This window comes from Mus caroli, chromosome 12 (assembly GCF_900094665.2).
Source record: "Mus caroli chromosome 12, CAROLI_EIJ_v1.1, whole genome shotgun sequence".
In the NCBI taxonomy this organism is placed as follows: domain Eukaryota; kingdom Metazoa; phylum Chordata; class Mammalia; order Rodentia; family Muridae; genus Mus; species Mus caroli.
The window spans coordinates 12,741,694-12,763,380 of record NC_034581.1 but is presented as its reverse complement, the minus strand read 5'-3'; positions in this window follow the sequence as shown (position 1 = coordinate 12,763,380).

Below are 21,687 nucleotides of genomic sequence, written 5' to 3'. Positions count from 1 at the left end.
TCCTTCCTTTCTTCCTTCCTCCTCTCTCCTGCCTTTTAGCTCTTCATCTCTCCCTCCCTTATCCTGTTAAAGTTTTCTTGCACTAAGTTTTGCATATTTTAAAGATAAATATGATTGAATAAATAAGAAAATAATTACTGTGTTTGTCTCACAGTGCAGTGATCTCATTTCTGTGAGAGTGAAATGAATCACTTCTGAAGAAACAGCATCCTCTGGGGAATGCTAGCATGACAAGACAGCCTACCAAATCTCAGCATCTTTGTTCATCTTTGTAGAAATTTTATGTATATGACAACTTAAGGTGGAAGATGCCTTACTGTCCCAGTTCACAGGAGAGGAAGCCCAGATGCAGAGAAGCTCTGTAGCCTTTGCAAAGCCCCACAGCTAAGCAGAGACATAGCTAAACTTGAAACCAGGAAGATCAGTCTGTCTTGAAGAAATTTTTATTCTCATAAGATCCTTATTATAAGAAAATAAATGGAAGATACAGAGATTCAGGACAGTTGTAGACTCCAGTTAATTGTTTAACACCAGAATGATGGAAGGGATTTGACCATGTGCAAGTTCCTTTGCATTGTTTGAAAACAGAGGTAATGGAGATACTCTTCCTGGTTGCTCTGTTGAACAGTGGAATGATGTTGGTCACCTAGGTGAGGGGGATACTACCAGCTGTCAATCAGTGACAGCTGGTGGTGGGGTGTGGTAGGCTCTGGACAAAGAGGAGTGCTGGATTTAGTCTCAGCTTAGTGTTACTATAAAGGAGGAGATGATGTTTTTATGCTTCTGCAAGACCAGAGACAGGAAAACACTTTGGAAAGAATAAATGTCTGGAAAATTCAGAAGTTGTTAATCTAATGGAAAAGCTGAACTTGGAGACTGTAGACCAAGGCAGGCCACAGGGGACACATGCATCCACTCACTTTCTTCAGTATTTTTTAAAAACCATAAAATAAGTTTGTTACGGTGTTAAAAAAATGTACTAGATTCTATCCTGAGAATATAATTGTCTATGGCCACTTTGTCTTACTTGATTTTAATCTACCTTTGATTTTTTTCTTTTTCCTGTCCTTTCTTGGGTGCATAGTGTTGCAAGATTCCTGTTGTCCAGGACTCTGAAGGTCTCATTTGAGGAGGATTGCTTTGTCTTTGAGTGTTTTGTCTGGGCTTCTGAAATTCAACACACCTAAGCACAAACTCATATTGCATCACCCAAAACTGACTCTGCCATAGATCTTCCTCTCAGATAGGACTGCCATCATCTGTAGCATTTCAGAGAGGGATATGGATCTACTTCGATCCTGCCTTCTGGCCACCTCTGCTAACTAGCACAAGCATGGCAGGGTCAGATCTATTGTAGTGAGCTTACAACTCTGTCCTTAATACGAGCATGTTTATTCATTCTTCCTGCCAACCAATGCATGACATCCACAGGAACTGGTTTCTGTAGCTGGCCACTCCTAACCATGATTTCCAAACTCAAGGAGATAGAAGATTTTTTCTTTTTATGACAAAATCCCAAATCGTGGTGGAATAGAGATACATCAACAGAAGTAATCAGTGTACAGCCTTTCTTCATTTGCTTAGTTACGTTTCCTATCATCAGTTACATTTTCTCCTACCAACCCTGCATTCTTATCAGGGTTTTATAGTTGTGAGATAAGGATCCATAATATCTTTAACTCAGAGAAGCAGTTGAAATGGTCAATCCTTCCTTCCTGATACAGGTTGTAGCATGGGCTCCACAGTACAACCGTGATAGAACAGTGCCAAACTAGAGCCAGGTACTCCAACATCACTAAATTGCTGACACTGTGTATGTAAGGTATCACCTGTCTCTGTGGCTTGCCCAAGTGCTCCATCCTGATCTTCTGTGGCCATCAAAAGGAGTGAGATATTGCATAGAGATGATTTAAAGCAGGGTCTAATAGTATCTAGCTTGTTCCCACCAGATAAGTATTCCAAAGCTGTACTGTCAGTCATCACCCAGAGGTCAAGGTGCCACAATAATGAATTGACATAACAGCCCACTACCAGCTGAGGATGTCAGTGTTGTCTTTCCCCTGTGAATTCAGGGCTTCTTGGTCTCAACTGAAAGGCTGACATTCACAGTGATGAATAAGACATTTTTAATCACTAGTGTATGTCCCATAGGCATTCTGTCTGGGTATATTTGAAGATGGTGTGAACGATGGTAACAAGGGAAGCCAGGACTGCATCCCCACAAACTATGCTGCGGCTGCTTACAGGGAAGATGAGCGTTTACTAATCCCCTGCCCTTGCATCTGGGATTAGATACTGATGTGTACACCCAAGCCAGATTTTCCTGGCTTCCTTTGGAACCTGCTGGATCCCATTCTCAGAAAGAACAGAGTGCCAGTTTCTCTGTGTATTTCCAGAGTAAAACATTAATTATGTAAATGACTCACTGAATTGGGCCTGTTAGGCAACCTCACATTTTAAAAATGATTCCCATTGCCCTGAAATCTGTTAGCATGCTCTGAAGAAGCTAATCGTTGTGAAATTCTCCATGCCAGGGCTCCAGTGTATGCACCGCTCTTCAGGGTTCTAAACAACCTCTCTTTGTGGTCAAAATTCAAATCTCTCTTTCCCTTAATCTCACCAATAATTGGACATATATCACAAGGGCTTTTATTTTAAGCTTCCCAAATCCAAGCTTATGTTAGAAACATGGAATTTTTTTTTTTTTTTTTTGCGAGTTGTCATTGCTTCCAACTTTGTAAGATAAACAAATTTTAATTTTTGAGTTGGTGCATAGCACTCGTACATTAAATACTTAAAGATCACTTATATTTGTCAATCTGTTAAAATTTATAGATGTTTCAAGTTATCACATAGCATAAAATAGAAAATAATTTTTTTTAGGATCCACGAATCTTTTCTGTTACTTCGTCATATTTTATCACAGAATAACCTCATTTTGATTACTACCAACTTTAGGTAGACTTTTCTTGTGTCTCTGTGTGTGTGTGGGTAAACATGTACCACAATATGGTATGTGCGTTTGCAAGTGTGCGTGCATGTGTAAATGCCTGTGTGTGTGTGTGTGTGTGTGTGTGTGTGTGTGTGTGTGAGAGAGAGAGAGAGAGAGAGAGAGAGAGAGAGTTCCTTTAGCAGTCCCCATTTTCCACCTTACATAAAATAGGGTCTCATTGGACGATCACAGCTGTATACAGACCTGCCCATAAGTTTTCAGGAGCTCTCCTGTGCTCACTTCCCACCTCCCCGTATATGCTCACACTATCATGTCCAACTTTACTTGAGACCAGAGCTACTGTCATCTTATTTGTTTGAGTGCTTTGGCCACTGAACCATCTCCCCACCCTAGATTTTAATTGCAGTATATAATTTTTGAGCCTAGCCCCCTCTTTTGAAAATCCAGTTTCCTAGATTTATCCACATCATGCATACATTGGTGGATGTCTATCTTTCCATGTTGCCATTGTTTGGTGATACTGTCTACATGCTCATTACTCTGTGGATGGTGATTGCAGCTATTCTCAGCATTTGACACATACCAACAAACCTGCCTTGGATATGCCTGCCCAGCCAACCCTCTCGGCGGGGAACTGCTTGCTTTTCTTCTGGACACTCAGATGAGTGAGCATATAAGCTTGCAGCTTGGGGCTATTTTTGATTTTAGTATGTACAATCAAAGAGCTATCTAATTTGACTGATAGGATTCATATCTCAAGTATTGAAATGTATTGTACTAGATCCTCACAAAACTTACTGTTACAATAGTATTTTAGGAAAGCTTTAGTCTGTTTCCTTGGAAGAGTGATTGCTTTTTTCACTTACCTAGTGCATATTTGAATGCATTTGCATTTAAAAAATAATCTATTTTTTACGAATATGCACTGATTATACATGTGTATACATTTGTGGGTAAAATGTGATGCTTATTTATGCATATCATTAAAGACTGAAACTAATTAACATGTTTATTATGTTAGCAATATCTTGTCTTTACTAGCAACTTTGAAATATACTGGTCAGCTTTACCAGCTGTGGTCATCGTGCAGTGTGGTTCTAGAATTTACTTCTCTGGTGGCACTGAGACTTTGCCCTCTTCTCCCCTTTCTTCACTTCTCCAGCTCCACTCTATTCTTTGGTTTCCCTTTTCTATCCAACAACCTTGTGGGGTGTTATTATTATTATTATTATTATTATTATTATTACCACCACTTTTTTACAGCTCACATATAAGATCTCAAAATGCCTTTCTGCACCTGACTTCTTTCACTTAGCAGAATGTCTCCAAGTTCCACCCATATTGTAAATGACAAGGTTTCTCCCTTGTCATATTTGTATTATGTTACATTTTATTTCTTATCCATTCTTCTCCTGATGGACACAAAGTTTGCATCCAAATGTCAGCTTTTGTTAATTGTTCTGGCATGAACACAGAAATGTAAATAACTCTTTGACATGTTTTCACATTCATTTGCATATCTATCTACTATCTATCTCCCTATCTACCTATCCCTCATTTATCTATCTATCTATCTATCTATCTATCTATCTATCTATCTATCATCTATCTAATCTATTACCTGTCTATCATCTATCTGTCTGTCACCCCTCCCCCTTCCACCTAGAAGTTGGGCTCCTGGATCACATATTACTTCTGTTTTTAGGTCTTTAGGCATCTTTTGAATGAATACTATGTTTGAAAATGGCTTTACTGATCTGCCTTTCCACCAACAGCATGCAAAGGTCCCTCTTTTCCATACTCCCCACACCTGCCATCACCCGTCTTTTTGAAAATAGCCTCTCCAGCGAATGTGCTGATGATCACATAGTGATTTTAATCTGTATGCCTCTCATGACACTGGGGACACTGAACATATTTTCACATTCATTTTAGCTATAATAAACCCTTGGCCCCACTGTAAATTTGGTGTTTCTTTCTTGTTTGAAGTTTCAAGTAGCCCAGGTGTTGCAGGAAATAATAAGAATTCCAAGTTCCTGCACTTCTCCCAGCTACTCTCAGCCCCAGCCAGCCAGTTCTTATCTCATGGAGACTCTCAGACTCAGACCTCCAAAATCTCTCCATCCAGATTACTAAATTCCCACTGGTGAGTTGTTTCCATGCCAGCCCCATGCTTTAAAACCCCCATGGCGTTTGTGGTACACATCTTGCTAACCTATGTTTTGCCGCTATATCTTTCTCTCTGAAACCTAGTTGAGATACCACATGAAGGAAAAATGCCACACAAACTTAGTTCAGAAATAATGGTAACTCAATCGCTGGGTGCAACAACTAGAATCATAATATTGTAAGTCATATTAAATCTAAACCCTCAGTGGCGAATCCACCAGGAGACACTAGTAGCTGCATCTTGCCCTCTCTGTCCAAAAGGCCTCTAACTCTCTCCTTCCTCTCTTCCTCCATCCAACCCTGAAGTCCCACCTACTTGCCTAGTGATTGATGCCTCTATTTATTTATTAGGGGATGATTCACAAGGAGTCTCCTGAGTATGTGACTCATTCGTGAGTCCATCTAGCCCCTCCTGGGGAAGCAGAATTAACATCAAAATACAACAGCACCAGGGCCATCCACAACACCTAGGTCTTGAACTCGTGAACTGAATGTGTAGCTGAGGTCATCCCTGAAGTCCTGGCTCTCTTGTACTTGCTTGCCATGTTGCTGGGATTAAACGTTTCAGCTGCCACCTGGGTGGTAGAAGGCTGTTTGGTTTTTGCATATTGTATTGTTTGAGTTTCTTATATATTTGGGGTGTTAAGCTCTTGCCGAAGGTGTGGCTTGCAAACATGTTCTTTCAGGCTGAGGCTTCTCTTTACTCTTTCTTCTTTGCTGCCCAGAAGCTTGTTCATTGCAGAGATGCTGGATGGCCAAAGCAATTGAGAGAAAAACAAGCAAAGCAGGAGACATCACACACACTCCTGACTTCCAAATGTCATTGCAGTCCCATTGTAATGAAAGCAGCACAGATCTGCTGACAAAACAGACACATCAACCAAAGGAACAGAGCAGGAAGTCTAGAAAAAAACACAAGTGTCTACTTACAGTTAGTTGCTTTTTGATAAAGGTGGGAAGAACATACAATGGGGGGTAGGATGGGGTGGGGGAAGGGAAGATTCTCTTCAAGGTGTTTAGAAACTGATTCTCTACGTTCAAAAGAATGAAATTGGTACTGTATTTCATACTTTACAAAAAAATACATGCAAAATGGTTAAAAGCATGAAACACAAATCTCTAGAGCAGTGGTTCTCAACCCTCCTGATGCTGTGACCCTTTAATACAGTTTCTCACGTTATGGTGACCCCAACCATAAAATTATTTTCATTGCTACTTTATAGCTGTAATTTTGCTACTGTTATGAATTGTAATGTAAATGTCTGATATGCAGGATATCTGATATGTGATGATACCAGATTGAGAACTGCTAGTCTAGAAGAAAATGCAGAGAAAGTGCTATAGCTTTGGTCTGGGCAATATTTCTTGGTAAAACTCTGGAAACACACAACAACAAAAAAGTACACAGATGAGACTGTAACTCCTGCCTTGTAAGAACTAGAGTTATGGGGTGCAGAGATGGCTCCACAGTTAAGAGTGAATACTGTTTGTCTTAGTTTTGGGTTTCTTTCTTTCTTTTGTTTTTGTTTTTGTTTTTTTGAGACAGGGTTTCTCTGTAGCCCTGGCTGTCCTAGAACTCATTCTGTAGACCAGGCTGGCTTCAAACTCAGAAGTCTGCCTGCTTCTGCCTCCCAAATGTTGGGATTAAAGGCGTGCACCACCACTGCCAGGCTTAGTTTGGGTTTATATTGCTGTGAATAAAACACCATGACAGAAAATAACTTGGGGAAGGAAGAATTCATTTCATCTTACAACAGTCGGATCCCAATCATCACTGAAAGAAGTCAGGCCAGGAACTTAAGGCCCGAGCCTGGAAGCAGGAACTGAAGCAGAGGCAATAGAGGGGTGTTGCTTTCTAGATTGTTCCTCTTGGCTCATTGGTCAGCATCCGTTGTTATAGTAGCCAAAGCCACCTGTCCAGGGGTTGCACTGCTCCCAGTGAGCTGGGTCTTCCCACAAAATAAATAATTAAGAAAATGCCTTACAAGCTTGCCTACTGGCCAATCTTATGGAAGCAGTTTCTGTTCTGTGGCTTCCTCTTTTTATATCACACTAGTTTGTTTAAAGTTCACACACACACACACACACACACACTACACCAACCAACCAACCCCCCCCCCCCAATTAAAGGACTTGAGTTCAGTTTGTAGCACCAATATCAGATGTTACATGGCTCACCACTATCCATAATAAGACCCTCTTACTGAGGGTCTAGCGCCCTCTTCTGGACTCCACATGTACCTGCACATACCTCACCCTGACATACATAAGTGCATAAACAAAGTAACTCTTAAAAACAGGGTTATGTGACTTTTAATTATCGACAGAACACTTCATAAAAAATTGTATAAAGAACCAATAACCCCATTCAAAGGTGCTCTTTTCTTTTATTCATTTCAAAATCAAAACCAAAACAATGGTTCTTACATCCTTCTTCTCCAATGAGCTGCTTTTGTTTTTGCTGTCTGTTCATCAGATCACGGGTAGAACTTTCTTTGAGCTGTAGGCATATTTGAACAGTAGATGAATATAAGCAAGCCTGAACCTAAGTCTAGCTTCCAGAATGTTCTCACTTGGCACTCCTCTGCCCTTCCTAAGCAGAAACTTCTTTTAATACCTACTTTAGTGTTTGGAATTGCTGTTGATTTCGATGTAAAATTTCCATTTTCATCATTCAAGATTCTGCTTTCCCCCCTCTACTACATAAGATTTCTTGCAAGTTGGGCATAGACATTTTTTATAAAGTTTATTTTTCAATTTATGTATATGAATATTTTGTCTAGATGTATAGAAGCACACCACACACATTCTTGGTGCTATCAGAAGCTCCTCAGAAGACAGGGCTAAGTCTTCTGGAACTGGAGTTATGGATGGTTATCAGCTGCCATGTTGGTATTGGGAACTGAATCTGGGTCCTCTGCAAGAGCAGCCAGTGCTTTTATCTGCTGACCTATCTCTCCAGCTCCAGAGGAAACCTTTCTATCTCAACAATGGACACTGGCATTTCTTTATTTCTTTTTCAAAAGAACTATCTTGATATGCGCTTGGTGCCATGAATTTGGGTATCAAGAGGACAAGAGGAAAAGCTGTATTGCTATTGGGGGGTTGGGGGTGGGGAAGAGAAGCAGTAGAGAGCTGTGGTCTGGACAAAGTATTTAAGAATAATGACATCCAGGAGGACACATTAAAATGCTGACACAGCAGATTGCAGACCAGCTTCTGTGTACCTGGCTCTGCTTGTTGTGGGGGACCCCTCCCTGCGCTCCATCTCTTGGCCCCATCACATGCTTCAGTCCACAAATGGTGAGTGAGACTGATGGACATCACTGTCCAAGCAAGAGCTATAAGAGTCAGTGAGTAATTCCCTTACTTGTGATGGATGGATGGGCTCCAGAAAGCAAGTGCTCTGTTAGCTGATGTCTCTACTACATTAATATCTTACAAAGCAGTTTTACATTTCTGGTCTAATTTAGGTCACTCCACTATTCTGTTAAAAAAAAATCAGAAATCCTACTTTTTACTTCCTATTAATTCACCTATGGCTGGATGCTTAGAGAGGCAGGTGAGTTGGTCAGGATTGAGCTCAAATCTCTTTCCCTGACCCAGAAGTGTTCCTTCTTTGCACTTAGATTCAATTAATAAGACACTTTGAATCTGAGAACAAGAGGCTCTGGGGGCCTCTGGACACTTTCAGGGAATGTGGATAAAGATCCAAAGGGCTAATATTTTTGCAAATGTTTTGCACAGTTTACTAAACAATTGATAGTGCACTTCCTTATGTGGAGTCCTGTCAGAATTACACACCCTATTATATTGCCAATGGAGACACTGAGTCTCAGGAATCAAGTACATAGTCTGTATGGTTCAGAGAATGCTCTATGATAGGCATGATTTGTTTTGAATGTGTGAGTTTATTAAATATACTGCAAGCAAAAGGAAGAAAATAATATTGAGTTGCAGATAGAAAGAGGGTGAAGATAGATGGCTACTTTTCATCACCTCAGCGCTCATGACATCAAGCAGAGACGACTGGAGGTATCCAAATAAGAGAGGAAACAATAGATCATAGCATCATACAGGGGTCTTACAAAAATCCTGCAAAAATCTCCCAAGGAAGCCCAGGGGAAGCAACCAGCCAGAGGTCCAGACTGAGTCTCTGGTGGAATGAAGCAGCCTCTTGGCTGAGGCTCCCAGGAAGAAGAATAAAGAAGCCTAGATAGAAAACACCAACAAGTCACCCAGCAGAAACTACCTGGGGAAGCTGAGGCAGTTAGCTGGAGTTTCCAGCTGAGCCTTTGCTCCATGGGTGAGCCTTGTGTTCCCACCCTAAACATTTTATATCATGAGAACAGACAATAATAACCTTGCTTGGAAATGCTTTGCCTTCTAGCTGATTTCAAGGGCACAGCATTCTTAATAAGCTTAACTGCTTTCTAGTCTCTTTTCTCCTTGTTACAGAGTAAAAGGAGCAGGCTGCCCCAGGAAAGCAAGGTTTGGAAGGAAACAAGCTCAAACAGCACATGACACTCAGGAGTATAATGAACTTTATAGTGAGGAATGAAGATGATGACATTAACATGTAATATGTGACTGTGAAGCCCCCAGTGTTAGAAATGTGTTCTGTTAAACCATGTTGGTCTCAAAGCACAGTCAATTAGATTAAAAGAACAGCATACACACTACAGAATTGAAAACAAGAAATGGGAGTGACATAGTTTATAGTTGGAGTACTTGTCTTGTATGCACAAACCCCTCGGTTTGATCCCTCAACCATACAAACCAGATACAGTAGTATAGACTTGAAATCCCAGCACCAGAGAGGTAGTGGTAGGCAAATCATATATGTAAGATCATCCTTGGCTACTGAGTGAGTTCTAGGTCAGCCTGGGCTACAAAAGACCATATATCAAAAATCAATAGATAAACATCAATAAATAAAATTAAAACAAGAAATTGACATTGAAAATAATGGAAAGGAAGTATGCAAAGTGGGTATAACATTTCTCAGGAGCCATCCTGTGGTCCTCTGTCAGATCCCACATCCTAGTATTTTCTCTTCCTCAGTACTGAATATTTAAGCTTCTCTAACCCCAGGAGAAAAACTGAATGAACTTGGAACAAGGCATCCTCAGAAGAATACACCAGAATTATCTGTGTCAAGCATGCTGGGAGGCTAGGTTCAGTTAGAGCTAAGCTTTGAGGTGTGAGGATGTTCTGTGCTAGTTAGTGCCAAGCAATAAGCTGGGAAGATAAGTATCACAGCAGGAAACACATCCCAGGAGGATAGACCTATAGCAGTGTCTCAAGAAGGTCAAGGTAGGTAGCAACAGATCGGGATGGAAAAACTGAACAATGTAGGGTTATAGACTCTCGGTTGGGGGGGCATTTCTGGTGTGAGGACTTTCCTCTTCATTCAGAACAGTCTGAGAACTGAGTGGGTCTGCTGTGGATCTGGGGTACCAAATACAAATTAAACCAATCCAGAACTAGAGTCAGGACCAGACCAATAGAGAGTATGACCATCCACGAAGTGTATGGAAGCTGGCCACATATCACCAGGGTGTAGAAGCCCTTCAGTGTGGGAGGGGAGGCAGTCTGTCCTTGTGGAGACTCATTGGCCATGGGTGGCAAGCTCTTGGGAAGTTCTGTGCTGTGCCCTGTAGCCTTTGAAGGGCCAACAGCTGAGTCATCAGTGTTTCATGTGGAGTTAATCTGCCTGTGAAAGGATACATAGCTCTACATGCATGTCCTTTACTAGCTCACTATGTTGAAGCCAACATGTAGGAAGGGGAGCTTTCTGATTAGATCCACATACTAGACACCATGCCAGCCTCTAAAAGGCTCCAGCCAATCAAAGTCCTCATATTTCCCCTACTTCAGAAACATAAAGGCCTTTTATGTTAAGTCAAGCAAATCTGCTAGTTGGCTGTGTGCTCACAAGGAACTGAAGTGAAAGTATTAATTTGTTTTCTGATGCTTGTGTACCAGAATGACTCTGCCAGCATCTTTGACAGGGGGTAGGAAGCTGTGATTCTCTCAGAATGCCAGCATGCTTTTCCTGCTTGTTTCTCCAATATTAGTCTTCACATATGAAAGCTCCTGGCTTTGTGAACCACAAGCAATTGATGAAAAGAAAAAACAATGATCTTTTCCAACTAATAAGCTGTGAGAGTCCAGACACTGTCACCCATCTCTCAGAGAAGAGGGGTTTTACTTATACACAGGAATAGACCAAGACAAAGAGTACAAATACTAGTTCAGAAGATAAGAATATTTTAATAGGAGCACACACACACACACACACACACACACACACTCCCTCACTCACTCACCTAGAAAAGATGGATTTAAATAGGATAGGTGAGGAATGTGTTGGGGTAACTGTAAATAGTAGAAATATGAAGAGGATATGTATGTGTGCAAGTGGGTTTATGTGTGCATATTTGCTATTCATGTTACTATGTTAATGATTTACCTTTCTAATTTCCCCTTTGCCTTTCATTTCTCTCTAGCTCATTTCACTGATGTTTACTTCCAATAAACTGATGGAGGTGATATGATCATTAATTCTCCTATTCTCCGTTAAGTATAGCACCCATGAACATGCAGTAGTGGAAGCACATCATTAAGTAACTTCTAAATATTAAGTCTAAGGTTTTCCTATTAACAGTTAGGAATTTGGTTCTCCTTTGCTAAACATATCAGGTATTGTTTTAACTATGCTTGGGAATTTTCTTGGTTGTTATATTTATTTATTTTTTCTTTCTATGAAGTGAGTTTTAAAACTCTAGTATCAGAAAGTGAAGTAATAAGTAACAGTGTGTGAGAGAGAGAATGTTTTTACTGTTTCGTCTTCATTACTGTTATCAGTCAAAGCTGAACCATTAAGGGAAGATGACGTGTAGCCATCATGTCTTGCATGAGAAAGCATCCTGGCACTGAGGAAAACTTCTTGGGTTTGGAGCTAAGCTGACCTCATCCAAATCAAGCTCCCATCCTATCTTTGCCAGTTGGCACTTGAACAAGTCACTTGGGCTCTCATCTTAGTGATTCAGGAACATGTACAGTGAGGTCACATTGCTGTGGAGGCCATGGGGACAGTGTGCAATCTAAATGATAGTCTTGTCTGCTAAATGTACACCAGCAAAGCTACTACCATCATGTGCCTGTCTTCATTTTCCCTACTCCTCCCTCTTCCCCACTGCTCATCCTTTCTCCCAACAGCATGCAAACAATCTGCTGAAGTGCAAGCAGGCATGCAACAGAGATCAATGTCAGTGCCATCATCTATCGATGCCCACCTTGTTTTCCAAGATAGGGTCTCTCTCTGAACCTGGAGCTCACTGGTTAAGTTGTGCTGGCTTGTCAGTGAGCTCCATGGATCTCCCCAAGGGTTGGCATTAGAGGCACACACCACTTTGCTATGCTTTTGACATCGGTGCTGAGGATCCAAATTCAGGTTCTCATACTTGTCTAGAAAGGAATTTATGGACTGGGTCATCACTCTAGTACCCATGGACAAATTTTTACTATTTACTCAAGTATACCACAATCACACTTAGATTGATGGACACTCTAACTGTCTAGTTATCTTCATCTGTCCTCATCATGGCTGTACAGAGAGAAGAAAGGAAGATGGGGCACATTTTGTGTGCTGCAGAAAATGTAGAAGAATGAGTTGATAATTGCAGGGCAAGGCACAAAACAGAAGGGCTTGAGGTGACATTCTTCTAGAGGAAGGCAGAGGAAAGAGCTAAAAGGAGGTTAAAGGCCAAGATGGCACTGGAATGCAAGCCAACAAATGGTCACAGACTGGCAGTAGCCTTGCCTGAGGAGAGACAGGTCTTTCCTGGAAATAATGGTTCAGGCAGCTGTTTACTTGAGTGATGAGTAACTAGGTTTGGATGACCGAGGAGATGCCATTGTATGAATGAAGTTCCTCCGACAGATAGGAAAGTCCCCTGAGTGGTTTGTGTTACCTTTTATTTTTTCAATGATTCCGTACCCCTACCTCCTTTTCCCAGCAGTGGTGGATCCTCCATTTGCCACACACATCTTTCTCCCAGAGACCATAAATTCTACTGTTGAGCCTCAGGTGTCTGTCACTGTCCACCTGGACAATTACAATTATAACTCCCCACTGATCATCTCATTCTGTGTGGTTTTCAGGGAAACTTTTACTCACACTTATCTCCTTGGCTGATTTTTTTTCTTACTGTATTTAATTACTTTATCTTTTCAAGTGGGACATATTAAAGATAGATTGGATTGTATTAAGTTTTGAATTTGAAACTTCAAAGATGGAAGCATCAAGGATTGTTATAGAGGTGACTAGAGAAGGGGATTTAGATACTCTGATGATGAAAGTTGAGTGGTTTTTTAACCCTAGTTTATGGGAATTAATTATACTCTTCAAAATAATGAGATAAGGGTTTGAAGGTCACAACAAATGGAAAAAGTAGTATTTGAGGAGTTAGAAATGCTAGTTACCTTGACTTGACTGCTACACTCTGTATACATGTGTTGAGTTATAATACGTTACTGCATAGCTAACAACACATATCATGACAACTAAAGATGGGGAAATTATATCATAGTGAGATATTATAAAATTATAGGTATAAGCTAAAATGAAGAGACAGATGAGCGTATGCAACTTGCTATAGAGTTAGGTGTGAATGTAGATGAGCATAATGTGAATGATGAAAGTACTTTTCAAATTTGCTATTCCCACTTAAAATTTTCAAATAAGTGTGTAAAACCTTGGCTTTCACTAGGCTGTGTCCTTGGGTCACACTCATCCCCTACCCTTGGCTACTCCCTTTCACTATCATTCCAACAGTCCCCCGCTTTTCCTGAGTTCCCCTCTCTATTTTTATGACCACTCCTCTCTCTCTCATGCATGTATACACACATACTTAAATCTAGAATCCCCATGGAAGAGAGAGCATGCTGTATCTACCTTTGTAAGCCTGGCTTGTTTCACTAAACATAATCATTTCCAGTTCCATCCATTTGTCTGAAAATGACAGAATTTCATTCTTCCTTATGGCTGAAGTAAACCCAGTTTTGCATATATTCCACATCTTCTCTATCCATTCTCCTGTTGAGGGCTGGCCAGGTAGGTTTATAACCAATATCTTGGCTAATATGAGCAATCTCACAATAATAAGAATAACATGGGTACACAGTCACTGTGGCATGCTGACAGCCATTGGAGTTCTGTATCTGCACTGTGTGTGGTTGTTATAGCTCAGTCTCTTTTAGGAGATTCTGTACTGATTTCATCATAGTTTTTTTTTTTCTCTCTCTCTCAGTAATAGGAAGGGTCCTTTCCCTCTGGATTCTTGCCAGCCTTTGTTGCTGTCGTTCTTACAAACTACGTGAATGAGACTTTGTCATCTTCTATTCCAACATGGAGCTGTAGGCTACTTGCTCAGTTTTGCTGCATACCTTTCTAGTCATCTGTGCTTTTTGTGTGTCCTATGACCTATGTTGCAGTTTTGAATGTTCTTTTTATCTCTTCCCTTTGTAGAGAGGCTTATTTTCACTCTGATTTTTTTCATGGGTCACATCACACAGGAGTAGCTTGTAGCCTGCCATCTTGCTTCAGATTCCTAATATATTACTATATTAAAAACTTTGTTTATGGGGCAGAAGAGATGGCTTGGTGGTGAAAAGCATGCACTGCTCTCGCAGAAGACCCAAGTTCAGTTCCCAGTACCCATATCTTGTAGTGCCCAACCACCTGTAACTCCAGCTTCAGGGGATCTGACACCTTCTGCTAGCCTCCATGGGCACATGCATTCTTGTGCACATACACTCATGCATTCATATACACTTAAAAATAAAAATATATCTTAAACTTTGGTTATACCCAGATTAACTCCACTTTTATTGAAAATAGTTGTGCTCAAGCCTATACATAGAACTATGGGCAATTGAATAAGGATGGGAGCAGAAGANGTGGTCTCCCTCAGGAAAGAGCACACTAAATAGTTATCTAGTTCCAAAGAGTCAACCCTGAAGACATTCATGAATACATACATGAATGCAAAAATATCCCCAAACATATACATGTANACATATCTACATACATATAAACATGCATACACACATTTCCTAAAACATACATGTATATATGCATATATACATACATATACACAGATACACATATGCAATAATAACTGATGAAAAGAGAGGCTGTGTATTTGAAGGAGAGCAGGAAAGGGTACATGGAACACTTTGGAAGGACAAAAGGGAAAAAATGTCATCATCTGATTAAAACCTCAACAGAGCCACATAGGTGACTCTAATATAAAAGTATATTCACGGAAGAGTGACATCATCTGTCTCTGTCTTCAGAGCTTCTTTCTTCTGCCTTATGCTGTTACTGTGCACATGTCAGTGACCAGACCGAGCGGCTCATCTGTGAAATGGAGAAGGCCACAGTCTCCATGTCATATGATTGATGTCAAGAATGAAGCAATTACTGTGTGGTAGACAGTCTAGATCTTATTATGACCACTATTATTACTACTTAAGCTATGAAATGTATTTTACTTATATCTTTATGAATCATCCTGTCACACTGTCACCCACTGTTCTTTATATGAGCAACCAGTGGGATAAGCTTCCTTTAACACTCATTATTTAAATTGCTAAATGATTTAAAAGAAATCTTTCATGACCATTTATTTTATGCTTTTAAACTCATGTTTATTAAAATTACTTTTATTATACCTATCTCATGGATAAGGGAATTGGGGAAGTTGTCAGATCTTAGATCTGTCTCTTTGGGGGTTATATGTGTGCTACATGTACTTGTTAGTGTGGGTGTGTATGAACATGTACATGTAGAAGCCAGAGTTCAAGTTGGGGATCATTCTTAGATTGCTCCCCACTTTTATTTTTTGAGACAGTCTATCTCACTGAACCTGAAGTGTATTGATTCATCTGTATCAGCTCATCGGTGAGCTTCAGGTCCATCTCTGCTCTCCCTGCTGCAGTTACAGATATGAGCTGCCATAACTAGATTTTTATGTGGGGTCAGAGGATCTGAACTCAGGTCCTCATGCATGCCTCACAAGTACTTCACTGTCTGAGCCATCTCCTCAGCCCCTACAACTACATCTAAAGTAGAGATTTTTCCTATTTAATCCTACATGCATTCTGGATACCACATATCATTAGTTCTTGCATCTCTGGCAAAATAAAAGGAAATGCATCAATCTGTGCTAAAATATAAACAGAAAACTTGTTTATTTTGGATGTTAAATAAGTGTATGTTGATTTTAAAAATTAAGTTACCTGGGTTCAAACTTAGCATCTATTTTCCCACTTGTCCTGGAGTATTCATGCCAATCCCTCTTTGCTTAATTCTACCCAACATGTTCTGAATACATCTATGGAAGTAGTCTTGGCTAATTTGTTTTTGTGAGAGGACATATGAAAACCTGTGAGTCTTTCAAAAAGTCCTTCTCTGTCACTGCTGCTGCTTTTGCATGGTCTCAGAGTCCAATATCTACTTTGTCCACTAGCAGGACATCTGCAGTTGCCTGGTTATTCCTCCACACTAACTACAGCTATAGAGCTGCTTGCTGTACCAGATATTGAGTGCTTCAGTGGTGGGACACATGCTGCCCACAGTGGCTTAGTGTTAAGCATGGGGATGACAGCAGTATCCTGGGCATGTGTGTAGCTGTGGTTGCTTCCATCTGGGTTCTTAGTCTTTCTTATCAGCTTCATAGTATTCTAGCTTGCATCTGTATTAACTTAGCTTTATTCTATGTGAGCATGACCTGGTCAGGAGGCCTGGTCTTCCCTCACAGGGTCATTCCCAATCATCCTTGGTCTTTCACAGTGTATTAGTTACTTTTCTCATTACTATGATGAAACACTTGACAAAAGCAACTTGTCCCACAGTTTTGGGGTGTGACTCATCACAGTGGAAGAGATGTGGTTGCAGCAGTGTGAGGATCCTGGTCACATTGCACTTGTAGTCTGGAAGTGGAGAGAGATGAATGCTGGTGTTCTGCTCACTTCCTGTCTTATATTGAATCCACAACACCAGCCCATGGAATACTGTCACCACAGTTAGGTTGGGTTCTCTTCCCTCATTTAACTTCATCTGGAAACTTCCCCCCAGCTATACCCAGTGCTTTGTCACAAAGGACACTCTAGACTGTTAAGCTGACAGCATTAAGTGTTACAGAGAGAAAGAGGACATTCCTCCATTTTCTTTATGTTTCTTAAAAGTCTTATTTTTATTTTGTGAGTATTAGTGTTTTGTCTGGTTATATGTCTATGAACCACATGTATTCACTGCATACAGAAGCCAGAAGAGATTATCTGATCCTCTGGAACTGGAGTTATGGGTGGTTGCAAGCAGCCATGTGGGTGCTAGAAATTGAATCTGAGTCCTCTAGAAGAGTCATCAGCAGGCCAACTCCATCTTGGTGAAGTCAGTCAGCAGCCAAGATGGCTGCCATCTATATAGTGTTTCCAACAGTTCCCCCATCTCTCTGTCTTCCCACTCTGTTTCTTGACAAAGTCATTCAGAGTAGAAGTTGTATCTTGTGAAAAAGTATCACAGGGCTGCATGGCATGGGGGTCTGACATGACTGTACCATGTGGCATTCTCACAGAACTGCATGGTGTGGGACCTCACAGGACCACAATGTGTAGGATTCTCACTGGGCTGTATGCTGTGGGATTCTCATGGCCCTGATGAATTGTGTGGGATTCTCACTGGACTGCATTGTATGGGGTTCTCATGGGACTATATGGAGTAGGGATTATCATGGGACTGTATGGTGTGGGATTATTATGAGACAGTACAGTGGACTATTTGAAATGTCAGGATGCACATTCTATGAGCTGCTGGTGGAAACATTATTAGCTTACAATTCTTAAAATGACCCCAATGATTTCTCTCTCCCTGCAGAATGTACAATTCACTCTCCTAGCTAGTGACTCATTTGCTTTCACTGGCTCTAAATGCCACCTGGAGTCTCCCCCGCCCCAAAATGCTTCATTAAGTAAGCCTTTTAGTTCCTGGATCTGTCTGCTGAATCATCTATTTACTGATTTGTCTAACAGGTATTTGGTGATTGTGCACATAACCAGATGCATGCTAGGCTCTGAGATCTCAGGGATAAAAATTGGTGACCCCTATGCTCCTGAGTCTCAGTGACAGGGACACGTATGAAGTGGTGGACACCTATGATCAATCCACCCTTGTGGAAGTGCCCAGCTCAGGGTCTTCTGGGTGACAGCAGCAGCATGTAATCTAGCTGCAGACATCAGGGAAATACTACCGCAGGGGTTGATGGTGAGACAAGTGAGGGAAGCTTGGAGGAATATAAAGATACAGTCAAGGAAGGAATATACACATGTTCTCTTAACCTCCGAGCCATCTCTCCAGCTATACACATCTTCCAATTAGCAGTGTGCCAACTATTTTGTGCTAGTTTGGTCTTGTCATTAATGAGTCTGGACTGAGTTCCCTTTAAGATGAAAGCACTCTGCTCTGCGTTTGTAGGGTGCACAGGGCTGAGAGCTGAGAAGGCAGCTCTTCAGCTAATTCCCTTTCATGCTGCCTTGTTGATAAGTGCCCTCCCCAAAGCATTAGCATTCCAGGCCACTGCTTCAAAATGCAGAAAGAGAAAACCAGTTTTGCCTTCCCTACTGTGACTATTTTAACCTATTAAATTAATAAACTCATCTTTTGCCTACAAGGTTCAAAATGAGTGCCAGGGAATCATAGCTTTGCTTTGATTATAGGCATGTGGAAATACTGAGATTAAAAAACAACAAACAAAACAAACAAAAATCCTAAACCAGATACAATATAACAAAACTCATTAAACTCTTGCCTCCCATAAAGTGTTATATTTTAATGTGAAATCACTCATGGATAGAATACTGTATTAGCTACTTCCTATGTGACTATGACAAAATAAGCAAAGTTGGAGGAGGAGAGCTTGTTGTGGGAAGGGCCACTGTCACCCTGGTAAGGAGGACATTGTAGAAGATGTATGAGGCATCTGGTCATGTTGCATCCTCTATCAGAAGTTGGGGAATGATGATTGCTGGTGCTTAGACATAATCCTTTTATAGAGCCCCAAATAAGCCCAGGTAATAATAGTGCTATAGCTTTTAGGGTAGGTCTTTGCACCTCCATTAACCTAATCAAAATAATCCCTCACAGGCATGGTCAGAGGCCAACCTAGGTTAGATAATTCTTCATGGGTGTGCCAAGAGGCTTGCATTCTGGTTATAGATCCTGTCAGTTTGATGATCAACATTTAAGAGTCTCAGATTTTATTATTGTATCTTCTTCTAGAAAGGATCATGAACAGAACCTCTCCAGAAATGTCATCCCAGAGAAATTATGTCTTTATGAGTTTTGGACAAATGGCTTTGAATGTAAAGAGCTCAAAGTACTGCCTAAGTCTCAGGTATCACAACAGAGCAGTGTTACGAGGTCTTTGCCTTCTTGAGGATGAAGTGCAAAGGGAAGGAATAGAAGTAATATTTTTTGGACACTTACTGTGTACTCAAGCTGCGTATTCCAGTTTATAGCACAAAGACCCAAAGCTCAGAAAGTGTAGAAGAAATTGACGTATGGTTCAGATTGTATATAGAGGGAACTCTGTCACAGATCTTCTGACTTTTGGAGACTGTTTTCATTTAACTGTGCTAGAAAGAAGATAGATAGCATAGATGGAAAGCATGTTCTGAAAAGCTGGGGAAGAAAGACAGTTGAACCAAAGAGCCAAGATCATGCGCTCACTCAAGGTAATAAGAGGCAAGTCCTAGGATGGTGAGATGGAGAGAATTATTGAGAAAAAAAATCATTGCTCAACTGGTCATCATAAGCAGCCTCGGAGGAATCCCTTAGAATATGAATTTTTGTCATCATGGAAAAATTGTGTGTGTGTGTGTATATGTGTGAACATCATTGTCTAGTAACCCATTTCTTGTCCTTGCTATAGGTTTTTATGAGTTATTCTTTGTATTTGTATTAAAACACTTACTATCTTCTGTACTTGACAGAACTGTCTCTCATTCTTTACAACGGTCCATTTCCTTGAATGTTTCTCCATGGTGATCATGGGCTCCCAAAGGGTTGTGTTGGAATGCACAGGCCCCAGATGCAAGCACTTGGCACAGAGGAGGCCAAAGAAGTCTGTGTCTGACATCCAAAATGTGTTTACTGAGGGCATGGTTTTGCTTAAGTTTTCTTACCCCGAGTGCCCTAATTTGTAAAACAGGAATGATAATAACACCCATCTCATGGATTTGTTGTATGGATAAGATGAAAAGCATGTGTGAATAAAAGAATTTCTCAACTATGGAATTATGACACGTTCCAGTTGTTATGATGCAAGCATGGTTCTTAGGAAAAAGGATTTGCCTTTTTCTGCTGGGTACTGGAGATTCCATGGATCTGCTCAAAGTCAGTAATTGCACTTTGTCTAAAGATTCCCATAATATACAAAGTTTTGTATAATTATTGGAATTTCTACTAGCTGATTAGGCCAATACTAATTTTTAATTTTCTTGCTTTTGGGAGAAAAGCTGCATAAAGCCATGAAAGTCTCCTAACAGCTTGTTAGAGCATTATTTGTTCTCAGCTACTAGTGAATGTATTTTGCCGAATGCTTCAAATCCAGCTTTTAAGGACTAAGCTGCAGCTAGTAATCATTTCATAAATATTAATGGAGAATATGCATGTGGAAAGTTAAATTAAAACGCTACCAAATGGCTAGCAAGCAGCAGAAAATGAGCAGGAGCTCTAATCAGTGGGATTCATCGCTGTATAACTTTTATCCTCCCATTAGAGTGCAGAGCAGAAGTTGATTTTTCTCCCATTTAAAATCAGTTCCTGTTGAAGAGAGATGCAAATTAGCTCAATAGCTGTAAGATTTTAGAAATGGCAGTTCTTCATGGCAAGTCAACTTTCCTCGATCATAGTTGATTGCAAATGGCTAGATGCACAGAGACACCACTAGCTGTGTGGTCTTCTCTTGGGTTGTTTGGCAGAACTTCACAAAGTTTGGGGAAAAGGAGAGAATAAGCAATAGTTTGCATTCTCTCAAACATTTACCATGTTTGTCTTCTGGATATTTATGTACTTTACTGTAACCAGCATGTTGAATGACTGATCTTAGTGATGCAAATTGGAATAGAAAAGGAATATGTAGTAATTAGTTCATCTTAATGTCACTGAAGCATCTAACTTTATTTTTAGCATTAGCATTAGTTGTTTTTATTTATTTGCGGCTAGCTATCCAGTCACCTATCTATTCACCACCCTATCATTTACTTATCCATTTATCCATCCAACCAATGGTCACTGACTCTTCATCAACCCTTCACCCACCCTTCTACCTACACATCCATCTACCTATCCATCCACCCTTCCATCTAAACATCCATCTACCTATCCACCCACCCTACTACCTACACATCCATCTACCTATCCATCCACCCTTCCATCTACACATCCATCTACCTATCCATCCACCCTTCCATCTACACATCCATCTACCTATCCA